The sequence below is a fragment of the Pinus tabuliformis genome, chromosome J, assembly GCF_031772625.1.
Source record: "Pinus tabuliformis cultivar Carrire ecotype Pingquan chromosome J, CPIR1, whole genome shotgun sequence".
In the NCBI taxonomy this organism is placed as follows: domain Eukaryota; kingdom Viridiplantae; phylum Streptophyta; class Pinopsida; order Pinales; family Pinaceae; genus Pinus; species Pinus tabuliformis.
In genome coordinates, this window is record NC_142295.1 from 86,340,001 (window position 1) to 86,362,126 (window position 22,126).

Sequence of the window (22,126 nt, forward strand, 5' to 3'; positions counted from 1 at the left end):
ACATAAGGAAGTTGCTTGTCCCACAACTTGGGATGCTTGCCACAATAGCCCCAAAGTAAATGTATCATTATGCGGTTAACAACCTTTGTTTTCCCATCGGTATCTGAATGAAATGTTGTACTCCTCTTCAGCTTGGTGTCCATCATTCTCCACAAACTCGTCCAAAACTCTCCAAGGAAATGAGAGTCTCGATCAAACACAATGGATGTGGGCAACCTAAAGTGGACCCATACAAATTGGAAGAAGAGATGAGCAATCTTCTCTGCAGTGATCTTATTTTTACAAGGCATTAAGACACACATTTTCTAAATCGATCCACAACGACATACAAATAGTCATGACCTCTCCTAGACAAAGGCAAACTTCCAACAAAATCCATTGACACACTTCCCCATGGACGACTCGGAACTGCGAGTGGTGTGTAGAGCCCCAATTTTCTATCAGTGGGCCTGCAAAATGAACACAACACACATCCCTTTATATATCGAGTCACAATTTTTTTCATGTGAGGCCAAAAAAAAACCTTTGAAAATGACACAAAGTTTTCCCTACACCAAAATGACCCAACACAAGAGAGGTATGTGCCTCTCTGATTACATGTATTCTTTCATTGGTGGGGATACAAAGTTTGCCAAGATGGTACAACAATTTTCCCTGCAAATGGTAATTGTCTACCTGCGATCCATGAGTCATCTTTGCATAAATCTCCTTAAAATCTTCATCATCAACATATTGTTCAGCATAACTTTCAAAAGATAAAGAAGCATTTTGCAAAACTATAGATACAGAAATAGGAGGGCGAGAAAGCATATCTGCCGCTTTATTGTCAGTTCCCTTCTTGTATTTTATTACTAATTGAAACTACTGGAGGAATCACATCCATCTAAAATGATGTGTTTGTTGAAGCTTGGTTTATGACTGGAGATATTGCAAGGGTTAGTGATCTATGTGAACGATGGTCTCCTTACCAATCAAATAGTGCTTCCACTTCTTCACGGTTTGAACCAAGGCATACATCTCCTTGTTATATGTGGGATAGTTCACAACATCTTGGTAAAATGTCTCTGAATGGTAACATGTAGGTTTCCTCTGCTGCATCAACACTTCTCTCGTGATGTACCCACTAGAATTTGTTTCGATATCAAAAGGTTGTTGGAGGTCAGGTAAGGCCAAAACTGGTGCGGTACTGATCTTCTCTTTCAATGTATTAAAGGCTTTTTGTTTCTTTCCTCCCCCTGAAAGGTTTTCTTCACACTTTTCAATGCATGCAAGGGGGATGCAATGATGGAGAAGTTGCCAATGAACCTTCTCCAGTATTGTACTACACCCAAAAAGCTGCGAACCTTTGTAAAATTGGTGAGATTAGGCCACTTCACAATCACATCAACTTTAGAAGGATCGATTTTTAACTGTCCACCTCCAATAATGTGAGCCAAGTAAACCAAAGAGGTATTACCAAATTCACACTTAGACATTTTGACATGCAGATTTTATTTTTGCAAAACATCAAGCACGTTTTTAACATGACTCGCATGATCTTCCCATGTTCTACAGAAAACAAGAATGTTGTCAAGAAACACAAGTACAAAATCATAAAGAAAATGCCTAAAAATATCATTCATCACCCTCATGAATGTATTCGGTGCATTGCATAGTCCGAATGGCATCACCAACCATTCAAACAACCCCTGTTTTGTCTTGAATGCAGTCTTCCATACATCATGTTCTGCAATCCTTACCTGATGATAGCCACTACACAAATTCAGTTTTGTGAAATAGACAACATCTTTCAATTGATCTAATAAGTCATCAATGTGAGGGAGAGGGTATTGATTCTTCATCATTATTTTGTTGACTGTGTTGTAGTCCACGCACATCCTCCATGTGCCATCCTTCTTTGGCACCAACACAATGGGTGAGCTGCACGGAGAAGAACTTGGCCTTATGACCCCTTGGTTCAGCAATTCCTGCACTTGTTTCTTTATCTCCTCCATCTCAATGGCTGACAACCTGTACATACCAATATTTGGTAAAGGAGCATCCTGCTGCAAGTGAATTTCATGTTGGATCTCACGCTTTGGAGGCAACCCGTTTGGTTCCTGGAAAATGCCATTATAGTTAGAAACAATTTCATACAATTATTATTTATGAGTGGGATCACAACCTTTGAAAGCTTCATATGTCTCTGCATCTTTTGCTCTCACAACTATGAGCATGCACCCTTTGTTGGAATTAATAAATCTCTTCATCTAACATGCATTTACAAGACTAGCATTGATCTTGGCACGATGAGCTCTAACAATGCATTCCACCTCATCTTTCGTGAGATGATACTTGTTTTCATGGCGAAAGAAAACTGCTTTCCTATCATACAAATATGGACTCCCCAATACAATGCCATAGATATCCAAAGGTACAACATCAAGGTCAACCTCATCTACTAGTTTGGATGCAATCAAAATATAGCCCTACACTATTTGGTTACATGTAATTTGGTTTTGTCATACACCTAATCAAGAGGGTAGGATTTCAGATGAGGCTTGGTCTCTAACCCTAATTTCTTAACCAAGGATTTTGAAATCAAATTTGCTTGTGAGCCTGGATCAAACAAGGTTTCCACTTTAGTATGTTTCATCACAACTCTAATGTGGAACAATTCAATCCTCTTTTGTTCATTAACAAGAGACTCATTTGAAGAACTTGTACTTGCATGCAATTCAGATTTTTCATTAGCATGAAGAGAAAGGGTACCTTGTATGCCCACTATTGTGATATGTGTCTCGTCATGGAGTAGGATCCAAAGTATTGTTGCATGGTTGCATTGTCTTTTGCTTGCTCTTTCCACCAAATCTCTTTGGCTTCAACTCTGGATGCAACTTCCAACAGTTTTCATCATCATGGCCTTCCTTCTTGCAATGTGTGCAAGATGGCTTTGCTCCTTCTTCCTTCTTGGTTGTAGCTACCTTCTTGTCCTTTCCCTTGCCTTTTCCCTTGAACTTGCCATTATGAGGTTTGAAAGATGATTTCTTGGGTTGATCTTCTTTGTCATTCTTGCCCTGTTTTCAAGGTGAATGGCCTTCACACTAGCCACATTAATAGTAGTAGGCTCAAATAACAACAAAGAATGCCTGATGTAACTATGTAAAGAACCAATATACTTTGTTACAATTTCTAGTGAATCAAGTGAAATGCCCTGTCAAGCCAGGCAGTAACTCCTCAAAGCAAAAATGATTCGTATGTTTATTCCTTTAGGTTGGTCTTCATTATATACATGAGGGAGAGACTGTTCACTTCATCTCCCGATGACTGTTCACATTACTTATTTATTTATTTACATTATGTTCACCCAATCCTGATGATTAGGTGTCAACATTCCCCCCCTTAATCTGAAGGGATGTTGGTGAGTAGAGCATCATTTTGAATTGTTCAAGTTTTTCTCTTCCAAGCGCTTTGGTGATGTCTGCAATTTGCTCATTAGTGGAACAATGACGGAGATGGATTGTTTTGGCCTCAACATGATGTCAAATCAGATGATATTTAGTATTGATGTGCTTCGTTCGATCATGGAACTTTGGGTTCTTGGCCAACCTTATTGCAGTGGTATTGTCAATCATGAGTGGAGTTGATTATACTTGTTTTACCTGCAAATCTTCAAGAATTTTCCTGAGCCACACAATTTCTTTTGTTGCTTCAGCTGCTACCATGTATTCTGCTTCTGTTGTGGAATCTGCTGGAACTGATTATTTGCGTGATCTCCAGGAGACAGCTCCTGATCCAAGACTCATAGCATATCCTGAAGTAGATACCCCAGTTTCTTTGTCTCCATCAAAGTTTGAATCAGAGTATCCAATCAAGCTGAAGTTTTCCACTTGTGTATACTTGATTCCAAAATCTTGAGTTCCCTTCAAGTACCTTAGAACTCTTTTTGCAGTAGACCAATGTCCCTCACAAGGCTTTTGTATAAACCTGGAGAGGATTCCAACAGCAAACGAAATGTCTGGTCTGGTAGTAGTTAGGTAGTTGAGACTTCCTACAAGCTATCTATACTTTGTTGCATCCTCAAATTCTTTTCCTTCAATAGATGTGAGCGTTAAGTTTTGTTCCATTGGAGTGGTAAGAGGATTGAATTCTGTCATGCCAAACTTGTTCAACAAATCTCCAATGTATTTCTTTTAAGAAAGAAATATGGACTTTGGATGTTGGGTTACTTCAATACCAAGATAGTAATGAACATAGCCCAAATCAGTCATTTCAAAACTTTTCCCCAATTCCTTCTTTATGGATGCAATGTAGCTTTCATTGTTCCCTGTCATCAAAATATCATCTACATATACCACAAGATATACAACTGTTTTTCCAACTTTCTTGACAAATAAAGTTGCATCATCAAGATCATAATGTTTGAAATTGAGTTTCAGAAGATGCTCAATTAGTTTTTCATACTAGGCTCGCAGTGCTTGTTTGAGGCCATACAAGGACTTCACAAGTTTGCATACTTTATGTTCATGTCCTTTCACAGCAAATCCTTCAGGCTGGGATATAAAAACATTCTCTTTTAGATCTCCATTCAAGAAAGTAGTTTTTACATCCATTTGATGGACTTTCCAGTCGTTCTGAGCTACTAGGGCAAAGAGTGTCCGCATGGTAGCCCATTTTGCTGTGGGGGAAAAAGTCTCCTCATAATCAACCCCTTCCTTTTGTGCAAAACCTTTTGCCACAAGCCTAGCTTTTTGCTTGTCAAGTGAGCCATCAGATTTATACTTGTTCTTGTAGACCCACTTGCAGCCAATTGGTTTGGTTCCTAATGGAGGATCAACCAGCTTCCAAGTGCCGTTCTTTATGAGGGAATCATACTCCTTTTGCATCACTTCTTTCCATTCATCATGAGAAGTAGCTTCTTTGAAGGAAGTTGGTTCAAAATCTGTAGACAAGTTCAATTCACAATCATAAGAAACATCCATATCAACAGGTGAATTAGAGTCATCTACATCACCTCCATTTTTCCGGTTTGAATTTCTAGTTCTTGTCTTTCCAACCTCATCAGGATGAACACTTTCAAGTGTCTTTGTTAGCCACTTTGGGGGACCTTTCTGAGATGGTCCAGGCTGCTCCGTTGATTGAGTTGGGACTGAATCAAGATTGAGTCTCCCAATTCTATCAATCACATCACTTAAAGCATCATCCGTTGTTGGAGTTTCATGTGGGGGAGAGTGTTCTTCAGAAGAAGATTCCACATGTTGATCTAGTATAGGAATCCCCCCTTCAAGATGTGGAATCTAATTATCAAATTCTTGAAATGATTTTGCTTTTGTGAATCTATCCAAGAGATCAAGTTTCTGCTCAACAACATTGTCATTTTTGGATGATTCAAGAAAAATTACATCTCTAGATACAACAAACTTTTTATTTACTTCATCATAGAGACGGTATGCTTTGGAGGTGTTTGAATACCCCAGGAAGATACACTTACGACTTCTTGCACCAAGTTTGTTTCTATGTACCTTTGGTATCAAGGCATAACAGGTGGAACCAAAGACCTTGAGATGCTTTACCGAAGGAACATGTCCATACCACATTTCATAAGGAGTCTTGTTTCTAATAGCATTAGATGGACATCTATTCTTTATATATGCAGCACATACAACAGCATCAGCCCAAAACATTATCTTTACATTTTTGAAGAAGAGCATGGATCGTACCATATTTAAGATTGTCCTATTCATTCTTTCAGCTACACCATTCTGTTGGGGATTATAAGGTACAGTTGTTTGATGTTTGATCCCATGTTGGCGAAGATAGTTTTCAAATTCATTTGATGTGTATTCTTTTCCATTATCAGTGTGAATAGACCCAATATGAGATTGTGCATCATTTTCAATCCATTTATGAAAGTTCTTGAATGTTTGAAAAGCATCAGATTTGTTCTTCAATAAATAAACCCAACACATTCTGGTGTAGTCATCAATAAATGTCATCATATATTTATTTTCATTTGCAGAAGGAACAAGCATTGGACCACATAAATCTGAATGAATGAGTTCAAGTTTTCTATGTGCTCTTGAATGTGAATCATGAAAAGGCTGTTTGCTATGCTTTCCTAGAATACAAGCATCACATTGCTTAAATTTCCTAGGAATTGTAGGCAAACCAGCAACACCATTTTTCTTCAACAAGCGGAGACTGTCATAGTTCAAATGTCCAAATCTAGCATGCCATAATAAACTTGATGGAAGTGTACCTTCTTCATAATGAGAATTGTATGAGAAATGTTGTGCACAAGCAGAGGTTCTTTGCAGCTTGAGAAGTCTTTCTTCTTCTATTCCCCTCATGACAAGTGAGTGGTCAGATGCTTTTCTTACCTCAAGCTTTCCATCAAACATATGAATGGAGTGACCTTGCTGGCGGATGTGGACCAAGGACAACAAGTTTCTCTTGAGCTGTGGGAGATATAGAACATGATGCAGAAGAAAGTCTGGAAGACCAGGCAGTTTAAGCTTGATTGTGCCAAGCCCTAATGGCTTGATTTTTGATTGGTCTGCAAAGTATACTACTCCATCAACATTGTCAGTAAATTCTTCAAAAAAATCTTTTCTATGAGTCATGTGGCAGGTTGCTCCTGAATCAAGCAACCAATCATTTTTCCAAGAAGCAAGTGAAGCATTAAATAAATCTTCATTTACTCCAATATTACATTGTGCCACAACATAGTGAGCGGATTCAGGTGCTTTACCTTTGTCTGTATCATCAGTTTTACCTTTCTATTGGTTTCTTTGCTGCTCAATTTTGTCCCATGGTAACTTGCATGTAGAGGCATCATGTGATCCATTTCTTTTGCAGCGTATGCAATGAAAATCTGCCTTTTCTCCTTGAGAGTGTCTGCCCCCCTGCCTTTGAAATATCTTCCTCTTCCTCTTCGACCACCTCTTCCTCTTGAAGAATCTTGAGCAGGATGCTTTTCTTTATGAGCAAGGCACACAGCCTCTTCAGAAGATTCAGGGGTTGTCTTCTTTCCAAAAGCTTTCTCTCTTTCAACAAACTTTTTCACAAGAGAGTCAAAGGTGATATCTTTGAGATTTCCATTTGCTTGCAATGACTCAAGATAATTGGAGTAAGTAGGATAAAGTGCCTTGAGAAAAGCGATAAGAGGAATATCCAATTCAACCTTAGTGGATTTGATATCATGCATTATAGACTTTACTTCAGATGCAAGAGCAAGAGGATAATTATTTTGCAGTTCAAGAGTGAAGAGTTTAATCATGAGTTGAACAACTTCAAGTGCAGAATGTGAGTCATAAAGTTCTTTCAGCTTTTGTAAGGCTTCAAAAGCAGTTGAAAATGGTGAAATATGGCGACTCACCTCTTCATTTATAGATGCTGCGATTAATGCATAAGCTTTGTTGTTCTTGTTTTCCCAAATGACGAGCTCTTTGTCTGATGTAGGCTATTTTGGCTCTTTGTCTCCATCTCCAACACACACTCCTTTCCACAACTCATTGAAAATGAGGGTGTGTTTTATCATCCAGGACCACTTAGGATAGTTCTCTTTTCCAGTGAGAACTATTCCCACAATGGATATGATTGAATGCATACTGTAACAAAAGCTTCTGCTGCAATTTTTTTTTGAACTCCTAATGGAAAAAATGTATTTCTGATATGACTAGACAGAAAATTCAAATGTCAACACGCAAGACTGTAAATACACAAAACTATACAGTACATTCAACTAGACAGCGCTCTGAATTGGACAATGTAAATACAAAACTTTATAGCGCATTCAACAGAGGTATATACAACACTCCAACAACATCTCTCGGCTCCCACCGTGGGCTCGAATCAACGCAGCACTTTACCAATACACCACCGCAATGAAAAATGCAACTTCAAAACGGTTCAACGCATACCATTTAACATATTTTGCATTGCTTACCAATGTCCCAAAACAACGTTCAACGTATGGCATACCAAAACAACTTTAATACAATGCCAAATAGCGTGAAGATGCTAGCCAGCGTTAATATAATACCACAAACTTCAGGCCAGCGTTAATATAATACCACAAACTTTAGGCCAGCGTTAATATAATACCAAAAAATTCAGGCCAGCGTTAAAAAATTTCAGCACATGTCAGCGTAGCTTTTCATGTATAATTGATTTAAAATAAAAATCGTACCCAGCTTTACCCGGTAAAATCACCATAACAGCGTAGCTTTTCATGCACAATCGATTTAAAATAAAAATCGTTTCCAGACACCCGGCCTCCTTGTAATCAAATGAGCATCCAACACTTGAAACCCGTCAATCCCACACGCTTTCTGCAAGATTGGCATCCGTTCGGAGTCCTCGCTAGCTCTTCGGAAGACGCACCAGCAGAATTCCCATCATCTGAGGATGACCCAACAACTCCAGCAAGGTTTCGAAACAATGGGTGGAATGGTTCATTCAACGCAGAGAAACAAAGGGCGGATTGGTTCATTCAATGCAGTGAAACAATTCAAATGTTATGTTGTTGCTTCTTCCAACAGTGCGTTAAACAGTGCCAGCGATCATGGAGGGGACAGAGAGCGCAGTAGACAGTAGACAAAAAGCAGTAGGCAGTGGACAGAGAGCAGTAGGCAGAAGGGAGTTACAACTATTTTGGGAGCTGGCTCTGATGCCATGTCAGGCTAGGCAGTAACTCCTCAAAGCAAAAATGATTCGTATGTTTATTCCTTCAGGCTAGTCTTCATTATATACATGAGGGAGAGACTGTTCACTTCATCTCCCGATGACTGTTCACATTACTTATTTATTTATTTACATTATGTTCACCCAATCCTGATGATTAGGTGTCAACATGCCCAATTTTAAATCTTGTTTTCTAAACTCTTTTGTGAAACTTTGTACAATTTTGACCTTTCCCTTGTCTCAAATATTGCCATTCCATTAAAGCCTTTTGTTTATAACCCAAAGGATAAAACTAATATTTTAATGCAAAAACAAAATTGGACCAAGAAGATATGGGATTGCCCAAGTTTTTTCTACCTTTCTGCAACTTTCTCTCCCACCAAATAAGAGAGGTGCTACTCAACTAAGAGATTCTAATTGGATCTTGGCCTCATCTTCCTTGATTTGATGAATCTGGAAATAAACCTCGATTTGTCTAATCCAATTGTTTAACCTCTCTACATTACATTCTCTGTTATATGTGGGCAAATCAAACTTTACATGTAGCTTTAAAAATGGCTTCTTAGATGCATTCCTATGATGTTTGTTAGAATGATGAGAAGAGGAAGAAGAAGAATTGTCACTGGTGGATGGAGAGGGAGGGGGATCTTCTCCTCCACCTCCATGGTTTACTGAGGGATGATAATTGGGCTCTTTCTTCTTAGGCTTTATTGTCTTCTCATACTCTGCAAACAACTTGTCAACTTTCTCTACCACAATGAAGGAGACCTTGCGACAATTTCGCTCTTCCTCCAATCGATCTTCCTCATCTGCCATGTTTTGTCTTCTTGTTGCATGCCCCACTTCAAGATCAAAGGATTTGAGTTTTCCTTCACCTCTTTGGAGCTTGTTCCTGGTTATCAATCACTAATGCAACTCGCATTAAGAGTACATGCTCTGAATCCAAACTTAATCTAGATCTTTTACTTCAAGGATGCATAAAGAATTTCATTTAAAAGAGCATGTAGCCAAGTGACATAAACACATAAAATAAGTGGAATTCAAAAGAAAGCATGAGATCAAAGGCATAAACACAACTTTACAACAGAGTTCACACAATGTGAGCTATGTCTCTCGGCCTTGCTCAATGTGGGGAGGCCTCTTTCATTAATTAGTAGTGAAATAAAATTACAAGCAATTATTAAATGACGCCTTATACCTCCACTTTGAGGATGGCCTAAAAATGTAGACTAGTGCTGAAGAAATGGGATACACGGTTGGATTCCTCGCAAAAAAACATGGAAAATGACTATAAAGTCAACCCTGTTCTGGTTCGGTCAAAATCTGACCCTCGAGAATCTTAAAGATTCCCTGAAAGATTCTCTCCTAAGGGTTGACTAAAGTTCGGCTGCCGAGATGATGAAACTGAATGCACCATTGCGTTCCTTGCAAAAAACCAAGTAAATTGAGTATAAACTCGACCTATTTCTTCTCTGGTGATTTCTGAGCCGCTAAGAAATCTAAAGATTCCCTAAATATTCCCAGAAAATATTCCTCAAAATATTCCCTCCGTACAGATCTCGAAATCCATGCCCAAAGGCACAGGTTTTTGGCGGTGGAAAGGTTCCAGTACGTCTCGTCCTTGGCGCGCTCACTCTCTTCCCCTCGGCTCGGCGGCGAAAATGGTTTAAATAATATATGGTGAACATAGTTGTAACGACTACATGGGTGGTCCAACAGTGGCAGATCCTGGTTTAGGGCCGGAGGCCACGAGTTCAAACCCATGACCTATTAATCGTTGTTTGTTTTACATAAAAAAAAAAGCATCCATTGTTTAAATCAATAATAACCACAGATCAAAATTTTAACCACCCGGCCACCATTTGGAAAAAGACGATAATCGTCAGTTGGCAATTTTAAACCACCGATTAATTTTAAATAAAATGTGTTGTTCGACCGGCGGCAGAAAATCCGATGCTTGCTAGGGGTCACCAGAAAAACTAACGAGGTGAAAATTTTGCCACCGCTGATAGTCATATTCCTGCGACCACCGTCAGTCCAATTTGTTGCCTGCTTAACCAACCATCAGTCGGGCACCACGTGGTGGCTCCTCATTGGCCCTCTGTACGCTAATATCATATGCCACTTGTCACAATCGGGTTGGTTAGTACCACCACATCACCTTGATGACATCAGCATTTGTATGAATGACATCATCATCTGTATTGTTGACGTTAATAAGACAAGTGGCACTGTGGGTCCTACCTGCAAAAATTTCAATTGTTTTGGAAAAACTTCAGCGGGCCGTAACTTTCACATATGATATCCATTTGAGGTGTCGTTCACGTCATTGGATTTAGAATGAAGAGCTCTTTTATTTGAGATAGGTTTTGCTAAATTTTGAGGACTTCGGAAATTTTTCCTTTGGGATCCTCTTGGATCACTTGGTCATATTCTGATGTAGTCTTTAGAATTTACAAGGATAGCCCTTTGACCTAGCAATTATTTCATTTACACTTTTCCTCGGTACATTGGATTATCAAGCATTTCCAAATACTGAAATGGGTTTTGCAACCAATTCATTTCTCATCAATGTTTGCTCATCAATAAACACTTACAAGTGAGATTTCTAGATTTGATGTTTAGCATCCATGTTTGGTGATTCTTCAAACAAATCTTCATCAAGACTCGTGATGTTTCAAACCATGCGTATCAAGTTGAAGAATTGAAGATGTCACCTATTTTTTCAGTAGTCCTTTTTTTTAGCTTGTACACCTGTATGAACTTAGGATTAGGGGGGGGGATAGTTAAGCTTTGGCTCCTTCTAATCCTAAGTCCTTTTCCACCAAGTTATGTACACCTTGGGATATGGTCCTTATGCTAGGTATCATTTTCTTAGTTATGTTTTAGGGTTAATCTCTTAATATTTTAGATTTTGTAACATTAATCGTTATTAGGTGGCTATTATTATTGTATTATACATATTGTACATTATTATGTGAATGCCATAAGTTACTTTATGGTCTATTCTTTCATTTCTTAATCTCATTGAATACCTTCTTGTTCTTTATATTCTTTCACATGTACGTGTGTACTGGAGGCTTAAGTGACGACAATAGCAAGGATGAAGTGTGAGCTTCTTATTACTACTTAGTATCATTATGAATGGGTGGATATATGATTAGTCAAAGTGTTGGCTACAAAATTTTAATATAATTGGATAGTAATTTAGTTGGCATAACACTAAAAAAGAAAGGTGTGAACACCATTAAGGTGTAGATCCAAGAGGAGAATTGAAACTTGAGGGAGAAAATATAGAGGTTTGACAAGAGGAAAAAAGACCTAAAGAGAACCTTGAGACTAATAGGAAATTGTTGCCTTTGTTAAAAAACCACTAGTCGAATGCAAAGACTATAATAATGATCAACATTGTTATGGCATATTAGAACAAGAGCAAAGTCTTTAGTTCTTAAAGTTGGGAGAGAAGTTAATATAGTTAGATGACCAACAAAAACAAATGGTCACTTAAATAATGGCTTAGTTCTACCAAGAATAGGTAATGAAAGAGGAGAAATTGGCCTAGTTACAAGTAGATATTCAATAGACCAAGGAATCACAAGCAACTTCCATTTCTATTGTAGAAACAAGCACAACGGCCAAGAAAGCATTGTAAATACACCTCCAAGGACCTTTCTAAATTTATCTTGGAAGAGACTTTTGGTCATTTTGAAAAACATACTAGAGGCATAGGTTTTGAGCTAATGAAACAAATAGGCTATAATGGTCAAGGAACAGGAAAAAGAATCAAAGGGATTGTATATCCCATTGTATTTGAACATAGGGTCAAGCATGAAATCCTAGGTTTTGGTGGCAAACAGAAAGTGAGTGAATGTCACTTATCTCTTAAAAGTTTGGTTCAAGCTAAGACCACCAAGATTACCTTTGTTAAGGCAAGAGGGACCACATTTCGGTTGAACAAAATGTAGCAAAAAAACAAGTGGATAGAAAACCCTTACTCCAACATGCTTGGGGAAGCTTGAATGAGTGGGGTTAAGTGATACCATCCAAAATTTCACCAACACTCGAAGGACTAAGTAAACAAGCCGAAAAGCATAAGAACACAATAAAGAGGTATGGAAAAGCATCTATTTTTTGTTTTTGTTGGAAAAGAGAGGCCACAAGATTAGTAATTGTTGGCACTTTGATGCATGTTCCTTTTGTGGTATAAGAGTTTATCAAGTGACTACCTACTAAATGAAGCAATCCTTTAACAAAAAACTAGAATGTCTTCAAAAGAAGAAGAAGAATCCAAGTACCAATTCTTCAAGCCAACAAAGTAAAAGAAAAATCATGAACAAAAAGATAATTTCAAGCATTCCATTTAGTCATAGGAATTTTTGCCAACATTGCAAGTTAACTAGGCATTAAGAAGCCAAGTGTTGCAAGCTTCATCTATAACTTCATCCTATGAATTGTACATCCAAGATAAAATTTTAGAGAGCCATGGTTAAGGGTAAAGAAGAAATTCCCATGCCTATAGTCCAAGAAGAGATAATTGTTAAAGGAAATATGTTATGGAATGTATTTCTTCAATAATCAATAGAATTTATGTAATGATGCTAGGAATAAAGAGTGCATTGAAGATAAAATTATCATGTTGGTCCTTTGACTTGGAGTTTTTGGGGACCAAAATATGTGAATGGAGACATGTGATCTAAAATGGATTCGAAAGAACCATCCTCCAAACTTTATAAAAATTATAATTCATTGCAAAGTTTGAAATAAATGGTCTATCGGAAATCAACTTGAAGACTAAAGGCCAAGGGTATCACCTTAGCCCACAAGAAGATACTAGATCAATTGGCATTCCAAGGAGCCTATTAAGAGAAGAATCCATTGATTGATGGGAGAAGAAACTTTCCCCAAGAGATGAAAATATTGAAGCTTGGTTAAAAAGGTAGTAATAGAAACACTGAAGAATCAAAATGAAGCAATTTATTTATATATTGAAGAAAAAAGAGTATTTTGAGTTTGTGCATAGAGAAGCGTGATTATCTCTAATGTAAAACTACAATTTGAAAAATACCACCAAGATGTAAGAATAAACAAATTCTTTGATTAAGAGTGTATAGCTCCAATTTGAAATAATTCTCAAGAATCAACAAAAACCAATAATAATTCTTGATTTTCTCATTTGAGTTTCAAGGGTAATATTCTTTGTCATGGTGTTTTGATTGTTGTGTGATTGTTACTCTATATGCATGTTTTATTTTTGGTGGAAATTATTCCCAACATCCACGGCATTGAAATTGACTCCAACAACCCAAAAAATCTATTTTATGTTCCTCTCTTGCACTACGCACACTAAAATAGACTTCTAGTTGTTGCAATCGTTGATTCAATATGTGTGCATATAGCTTTCCTTTGTAGGGCTTGATTTTCATATTCTTTCCATTTTAAATAGGTGCTCAAAAGATTACTCACTAGAGTCCTTATTTTCAAGCTTCATGTTGAAAATAGCAACAAGAAATGTTAAAAATAGAAGTGCTAAAAATAGCACTACTATAAATAGCAGTTTAGGTATCAGTGCTGGATTAAGCAACAGGGAATGAAAAATGGAAGTGCTAAAAATAGAATTGCTATTTTTAGCAATTCAGGATGGATTCCTATTTTAGTCAGTCCCTGGACTAAAAATAGGAAGTAAAATTCGAATTTGATATTAACAGCAGTTTGTAAATTAATTAATTAATTCATCTTGAGTTAATTAGTTAAGGAAAATCAAACATGAAGTCTATGTGGGGACATGCAAAAGTTTCTCCATTAATTGAGGTATTTATCCATAACTTAAAGAGATAAGGATGAGTTCTAATTTGAGTAGTAATTAGTTGGCTCAGTTAACTGAGTCAAGTCCAATTATATTAATTTAAACAGTTTGTTTAAATTAACGTGAGTTCAGTTAGTTAATGTGATCCAGGTGGATATTGGTGGCCACCTGCCAGGTCACCTGGACCCCCACCATTGTCTTTTAGCATTTCAGTTTCCTTAATTGTAGACAGTTTACTATTTTTAGCAGTTTTTCGGGTCCTGAACTTCGGAGCCGTTTTGAGGCCCTAAAACGACGTTTTTTTGGAATTCTGGAGCGACCGAGCCATAATGTTGCCTCCCAAAGTGGTAGTCTCGGATAGATCTTTCTAACGAGCTATCGTAGCGTCAAACGGAGATCGTATGCCAAAGTTACGACCCTGGGAAATTGATGTACCAATTTACCAAAACGGGGCCACAATTTGGGTTTCATCTTCTAGGGTTAGGTTTCGGGATGTGAAGGGTTTTCCATTGTTTCTCAACAATAAATAGGCCTTCGAGCCTCAGTAACTCAGTTTTTAGAACAGTTAGAGGCATGTAGGCCACATCTCTTCTCAGAGATAAGCTACCATCGCCCTAGCTGGTTTCTTTTCTATATTCTGGTTGTAAGCATATTTCAGTATTTTCCATTAATGAAATGAAGTATTATTTCCGCTGCATCTCTGTATTATATGGTTATCTCTGTAATCTATTGCGTTCCTGTTTAAATCGGATCAGTGGTATCAGAGCGGTCTGCTTTTTCTCTGTTTTTCTTTGCATGTCCCCAACAAGGTTCGAGATATAGGAGTTAGGGCTTGAACTGGTTGAACCTTTGCAAGACAGCCTCGCAAATCCCGACGGCCTCCATGGCGGATGAGAAGAAAGACGAGGGGGCAGGAGATCCTATCAAAATCTTGCTCGAAGAAGCGCTCGAGCGGCAAAGGAACGCGATGATGGATAGCTCGCGCAGATCCTTCAGCGGCTACCCAGAGGCGACGCATCGGCTTCCAACAGCGACTCTGGAAATGCCACACCCTTCAAGGTACAAGTTAATTTTGAAATCCCATATTCGAGGTCAGATAGACGCAGATGCCGTAGATAAATGGTTATTAAATCTGCTAGATGGGTATTTTTCTGTTCACGAATTTTCAAGTCGGAAAAGATTGTTTTTGCTCTTCTCAAAGCAGCCCCCCACGTCAAGGACTGGTGGGAAACCTACTGCGAGCAGAAGGAATGAAGTACAGGCTCACTATTTTCAGCCGCACCCATGGGAATGACTTCCGGGATGCCATCAAAGAGCAGTACTACCCTGTCGGAAGCTATGAGGACAAATACATCAAATGGACCACACTGCGACAGGGACGAGACCAAGATGTGCCGGAGTTCACAAACATTTTTCATACCTTCGCACACAGTTGGGTATCAAAGATCTGAGCTGCATCTGGTACTCAAATACCGGGCTGCCTGACAATACATCAAGAAGAGATGGTGTTCTTGAACATCTCCTCACTCGGCACAGCATACCGATACGCTGTCAAAATCGAGCAAAAGTTCAACAGAAGAAGCGAGACTTTGGATCTACAAATCCGAAGCCCAAAGGACAAAGCCAAGGCGGGGTGACCAAGATAACCCGTCAAAGCCACAAGAAAAGAACAACACCACGAAACCGAAGAAGGACACAGGAAAGTGGTGTGAGTTCCACAAGAGTCCCACTCATAACACAAGTGAGTGTCGGACCAAGCAGTCGTTGGTGGCCGAGTTGAAGGCTTCGAATCAGATGCATATTCTGACCCTGAGCCAGAACCGACAAGGGAATGGCAAAGGGAAGCAGATCATTGATGCGGATCCCAGCGCCACTGTTGCCACTGCCAAGATCAAGAAAAATGAGCCCGAAGATCCAGAGGAGGGGGAGTCTTTTCACTCACAGATGTGGGTGAAGGGTTCACCGCTGCAATTCATTGTCGACAGTGGTAGCCAAAAGAACCTGGTTTCAGCAGAGGTCGTGAAGCGGTTGGGCCTACCGACTACACCACACCCACAGCCATACAGTATCGGGTGGCTTCATGAAGGACGAGATCTGAAAGTTCGCCAGCAGTGCGCCTTCCTACAGCATCAAACCCTTCACAGACGAGGTATTGTGTGATGTTACACCTCTGATGTTTGTGATGTACTATTAGGCCAGCCATACTTATGGAGGCGACATGCTGTGTATGAGTCAAGGCTCGTGCTGTCATTATTTCTTTGAATAATTCAATATACAGGATACCAAGGTAGCCCCACCTACTGCCACTCCTTGATCAATACCAGAAAGGCAGCAAGCTCATATCACAGACCAGGAAATTCATCTGTCTGGTTCACTCCAAAATAAGGGAAGATCATTGCTACATCCATGACCCCTGCCAAGGGTTCCTCCACCAGCAGCAGCAGCAGAAAAGGGATACGGTCATGACAGAACACAGGAACAACTTCTCCTCACCAAAGGGGTACCACACAAGTTTCAGGTGGGCAACAAAGTTGGTTGCATCGACAGAAAGAACGCCCTACCAGAACCCATCAGAAGGTCAGATCACTTCGACATGGTCCTCACAGCAGTACCAAGGCTATGGGCAACAATGCTTTGAAGCACAGATTCCTCCATTCCTTCGCTTGCACCAGTGTTCAATGTGGACCGCCTTCGGCCATACTTTCCACCATTGCTAGACACATCCGACATTGCAGACAGCTCACCCCCTCAGAATTAAATCCAGATTGCATGGAACAAGCTGCAACTGATCGGATCATGGACACACAGATCAAGAACACTCGCCAACAGCATATCCAACTGTATCGAGTTGTCAAAGCAGGCCAACTCCTTCAGCAGGGCAAGTGGCTCACCAGGGAACAAGTTCAGCAGAGGTTCCTAATCTCATGAGGAGCTCAACGCAATGGGGACCATTGCTTCTAAAGGGGGAGGAATGATCCAGGTGGATATTGGTGGCCACCTGCCAGGTCCACCTGACCCCACCATTGTCTTTCTCAGCATTTTCAGTTTCCTTATTGTAGCACAGTTTACTATTTTAGCAGTTTTTTGGGTCCTGAACTTCCGGAGCCGTTTTGAGGCCCTAAACGACGTTTTTTTTGAATTCTGGGGCGACCGAGCCATAATGTTGCCTCCAAAGTGGTTGTACTCGGATAGATCTTTCTAACGAGCTATCGTACGCGTCAAACGGAGATCGTATGCCAAAGTTACGACCCTGGGAAATTGATGTACCAATTTACCCCAAACGGGGCACAATTGGCGTTTCATCTTCTAGGGTTAGGTTTCGGGATGTGAAGGGTTTTTCATTGTTTCTCAACAATAAAATAGGCCTTCGAGCCTCATTGTAACTCAGTTTTTAGAACAGTTCAGAGGCATGTAGCCGCACATCTCTTCTCAGAGATAAGCTACCATCGCCCTAGCTGGTTTATTTCTATTTCTGGTTGTAAGCATATTTCAGTATTTTCCATTAATGAAATGAAGTTTAATCCGCTGCATCTCTGTATTTATGGTTATCTCTGTAATCTATTGCGTTCTGTTTAATCCGGATCATATGCATGCTTGCATTATAACTGCTGCACTTAGATAACTGAATATTCTCTCATGAATAACTCATGCATGTTAGTTCAAACAGAGACCAGTTGAGAATCAGAGGGGGATAGTGTACTATCAGTTGGATGGATTTTTCTATAAAGGAGCTCATTCATGGAGAAGGATTTATCTCCTTTAGGACTGCGCAGTGGATCAGGTTTAGTGAGTGTGTGAAGAGGCCAATTCACACAAGTGGCTGCACTGGACCCCAATCAGAATTGTGCAAAGAAATAGGAGGCTTGGAGGGCAGACCAGAGGTTAGATAGAGGCCTTTGACTATCTATGAGCAGCAAAGGTATTGCAGAGAGAGCAGGATAGCTTTTGAGCTGATTCTTTTTGTAATACTGGCTATATTTCCACTTGTATGATAATACAGAGTTGGGGTTTTAGGCTGAGGCTTTCCCTGGGTTATATCTTCTGTGTTATGTGTGATTGATTCCTTCTTATCAGTTATATGTGTTCTTATTGATGTTGCTCATGTTCGATTAAGCTTCCACTAAATTGGTTGTAGAAGTAGATCAAGTATTTTGCTTTAGTCTATTGCATTATCAGGTGATCTACAGTGGGAATTTCTACATGGTATCAGAGCAAAGGTGATCAAGGAAGAACAATATACAAGAAGGAGAAGTTTGAAGTTTGTGATTCTTGAATATAGAAATCGAGTTCTTATCACATCTCTATTTCACCTATGGTGTTTAATGGTTTAAGACTCAAATATGCCCTTGATGGCAGTTCGAATTATATAGCCTGGAAGGATCGCATGGAAGCAGTACTAGAGGATAACAGTCTAAAGGACTTCATTGATCAAGAAGTCCCCAAGCTGACTGGTGCTGCTGAATTGGCTAAATGGAAGAAATGTGTGGCTAGAGCAAGGAGAATCCTTCTAGAGGGAGTTTGAGATCACATAGTCTCGAGTCTCCATGGGAAGGAGACACCGTTTTCAATGTGGAAAACATTGAAAGATCTATATTAGAATAGCAGTGATCAGAGGAAGCTGGCACTGAAAGACAAGCTTCGAAAGATCAAGTGTGAAAAGGAAACACGATCTCTACGTATCTAAACAAGCTCACCACATGTAGGGATGAGCTTGGAAGTGTAGGGATCGTGATAGCTGATGATGACATGGTGAGTCTTGCACTCCTCGATCTTCCTAAGAGCTGGCATAGCTACCAGGACTCAGTTAATGGAAGAGAGAAACTGCCAAATTGGGAACGACTTTGGTCAGATTTGATGCAAGAGGAGATAAGAAGAAGCACCAGAGATGGTTCTTCATCCATGGAGGATGAAGAAAACTGTGCCTTAGCGAGTAAGGCGAAGAAGGGGAAGGAGAAGGTTTCTCATTCCGAATCCAGTTCTTCCCATGGTGGGAAGAAGTTTGACAAATCAAAAGTGCAATGCTTTCGTTGTCATGAGGTGGGCCATTTTGCTACAAATTTTCCACTAAGGAAATCCAAGAAGGGATCCATGGAAGGATCAGAAGGTGAGGCACTGGCCTCACAGTTCGAGTTGGATTTCACACTGTTCGCATGCATGGTTTCATCCATGGTGGGAAGTGGTTAGTTTCTTGACAGTGGAGCTTCTTTCCACATGACCGACAATAAGAGTTTGTTCAGTACTTTGGAGGAGAAAGATCTCCAGATACTCATAGCAATGGGTAATGATGAAAAGTATAGTGTCTCAGGTGTAGGCATGGTTGTTTTTCAAAGGGAGCATGGAGCTCGCATTACCTTGACCGATGTCAAGTATGTACCAGGACTGAAGAGAAACTTGGTGTCGATCGCGATGTTGGAAGACAGAGGCTATGATGTAGTCTTCAGTAAGGGAAAGGTTTTCCTTAGACACATCATCACTAGACAGGTGAAGCAGATCGGTTCATGGGTCAAGAACCTGTATGCTCTTGAGGTTCAAGATGCATGCAAAGCCTTGAGGAGCAAGGCAACTGATGGAGACTTGTGTGGTTGAGAGGGAGAGTACATTACCTCTCAACATGCAGCGCCAGAAGAAGTCTCAGACAATTTTGGAGGAGCCACGATTGGTGAAGCAGCTTCAGGAGTTGTGGAGCAGCCACAACTAGAGAAGCTGAGAGGAGATTGAGTAGAGACATCTACTCATGCAGAGACCCCCACTAGGGGGAAACTTCGAGCCAGTTGGGCAGAGGGATCACATGCACCCATACCTCCAGGTAGGAGGTGGGGCAATGTGGAATGATCATCCCAAGGAGGAGGGGCAGGATCCTTGAGGCACCCAACCTCTTTGATTCGACTTTGCTACAGGAGCCCCGATGAGGAGTAGCAGGATTGGCTGATTGGGTAGAGACAGATGCAGATGGAGCGGCAAAGAGAGCTACAGTGCAGGAGTCCCAAGACAATGTAGAGCTAGCAGGCTGCAACAATGCGAGAGGCACAAGAGTTTTGCACCAGTGCAGGATGGCACAGAGAGGTGTGCAATGGTGCGGGATGCATGGAGTGTTTCAACAACTTAGAGGTCAAAGAGGGAGCACTTGTCAGCAGCAGGTAGAGCTTCAGCATCAGAGTATGTTTCTAGCCCAATAGAGAGGTCAGTGGGAGTTTTTTTGTTCCGAGAGTTGCTGGAGCAACCACACTTGGTAGAAGTGTTGCATGCAAAACATTCCAGAGGTACAGGATCGGGTTCGAGTTGAATGCCTTTCTTGTTGAGAGGGAGTGTTGAAAATAGCAACAAGAAATGCTAAAAATAGAAGTGCTAAAAATAGCACTGCTATAAATAGCAATTTGGGTATCAGTGCTGGATTGAGCAACAGGGAATGAAAAATGGAAGTGCTAAAAATAGAATTGCTATTTTTAGCAGTTCAGGATGGATTCCTATTTTAGTCAATCCTGGAGTAAAAATAGGAAGTAAAATTCGAATTTGATATTAACAACAGTTTGTAAATTAATTAATTAATTCATCTTGAGTTAATTAGTTAAGGAAAATCAAACATGAAGTCTATGTGGGGACATGCAATAGTTTCTCCATTAATTGAGGAATTTATCCATCAGTTAAAGAGATAAGGATGAGTTCTAATTTGAGTAGTAATTAGTTGGCTCAGTTAACTGAGTCAAGTCCAGTTATATTGATTTAAACAGTTTGTTTAAATTAATGTGAGTTCAGTTAGTTAATGCATGCTTGCATATAACTACTCTGCACTTCAGATAACTGAAGATTCTCTCATGAATAACTCATGCATGTCAATTCAGACAGAGACCCAATTGAGATCAGAGGAGGGACAATGTACTATCAATTAGATGGATTTTTCTATAAAGGAAGCTCATTCATGGAGAAGGATTTATCTCCTTCAGGACTGCGCAGTTGGATCAGAGGTTAGTGAGTGTGTGAAGAGGCCAATTCACACAAGTGGCTGCACTGGACCGCAATCAGAATTGCGCAAAGAAATAGGAGGCTTGGAGGTGTGTGGTTTAAAATGCGGATGCAACTTAGAGTTTAATTTAATGTCAACCGGGAAGGTAAACTTAGAAGTGCTTATCTAAAATATATAGATCTAGAAAGATTCCTAATTTGTCCAAGATCTTAAAGTCCCTTTACAAGAACATATTCATTAAGATGTCTTTCAATAACTAATCAAACTTAGATCTAACAATTGTTTGAGATCTATGATTCTCTTACAAGAAAATATATACAAGATTCTTCCAACATTAGAACATCTAATAAGAAATTAAAAGCTGAAATGAAATAAACCTAGATCTAATAATTGTATGAGATCTTACGGTTCTCTTACAAGAACACCTTCAAATAAGACTCTTCCAATATTAGAACATTTAACAAAACTTGAAAGCTGAAATCAAACAAAAACATAAAATAAATTATAAACAAATAAGCATGCAAGTGAGGCCATGGGGGCCCTCCATAACTCCACAAGCACACCACTTCAATGGAGACTCAGATGTAGAAGCAAAATTGAAGTATGATCCTTTATTTCAAAATCTCCATTACAAACCAACTCTAAGATTACAACTCTAAGCTTCTAAGATTACATACTCCAAAATTCTAAGATTACAA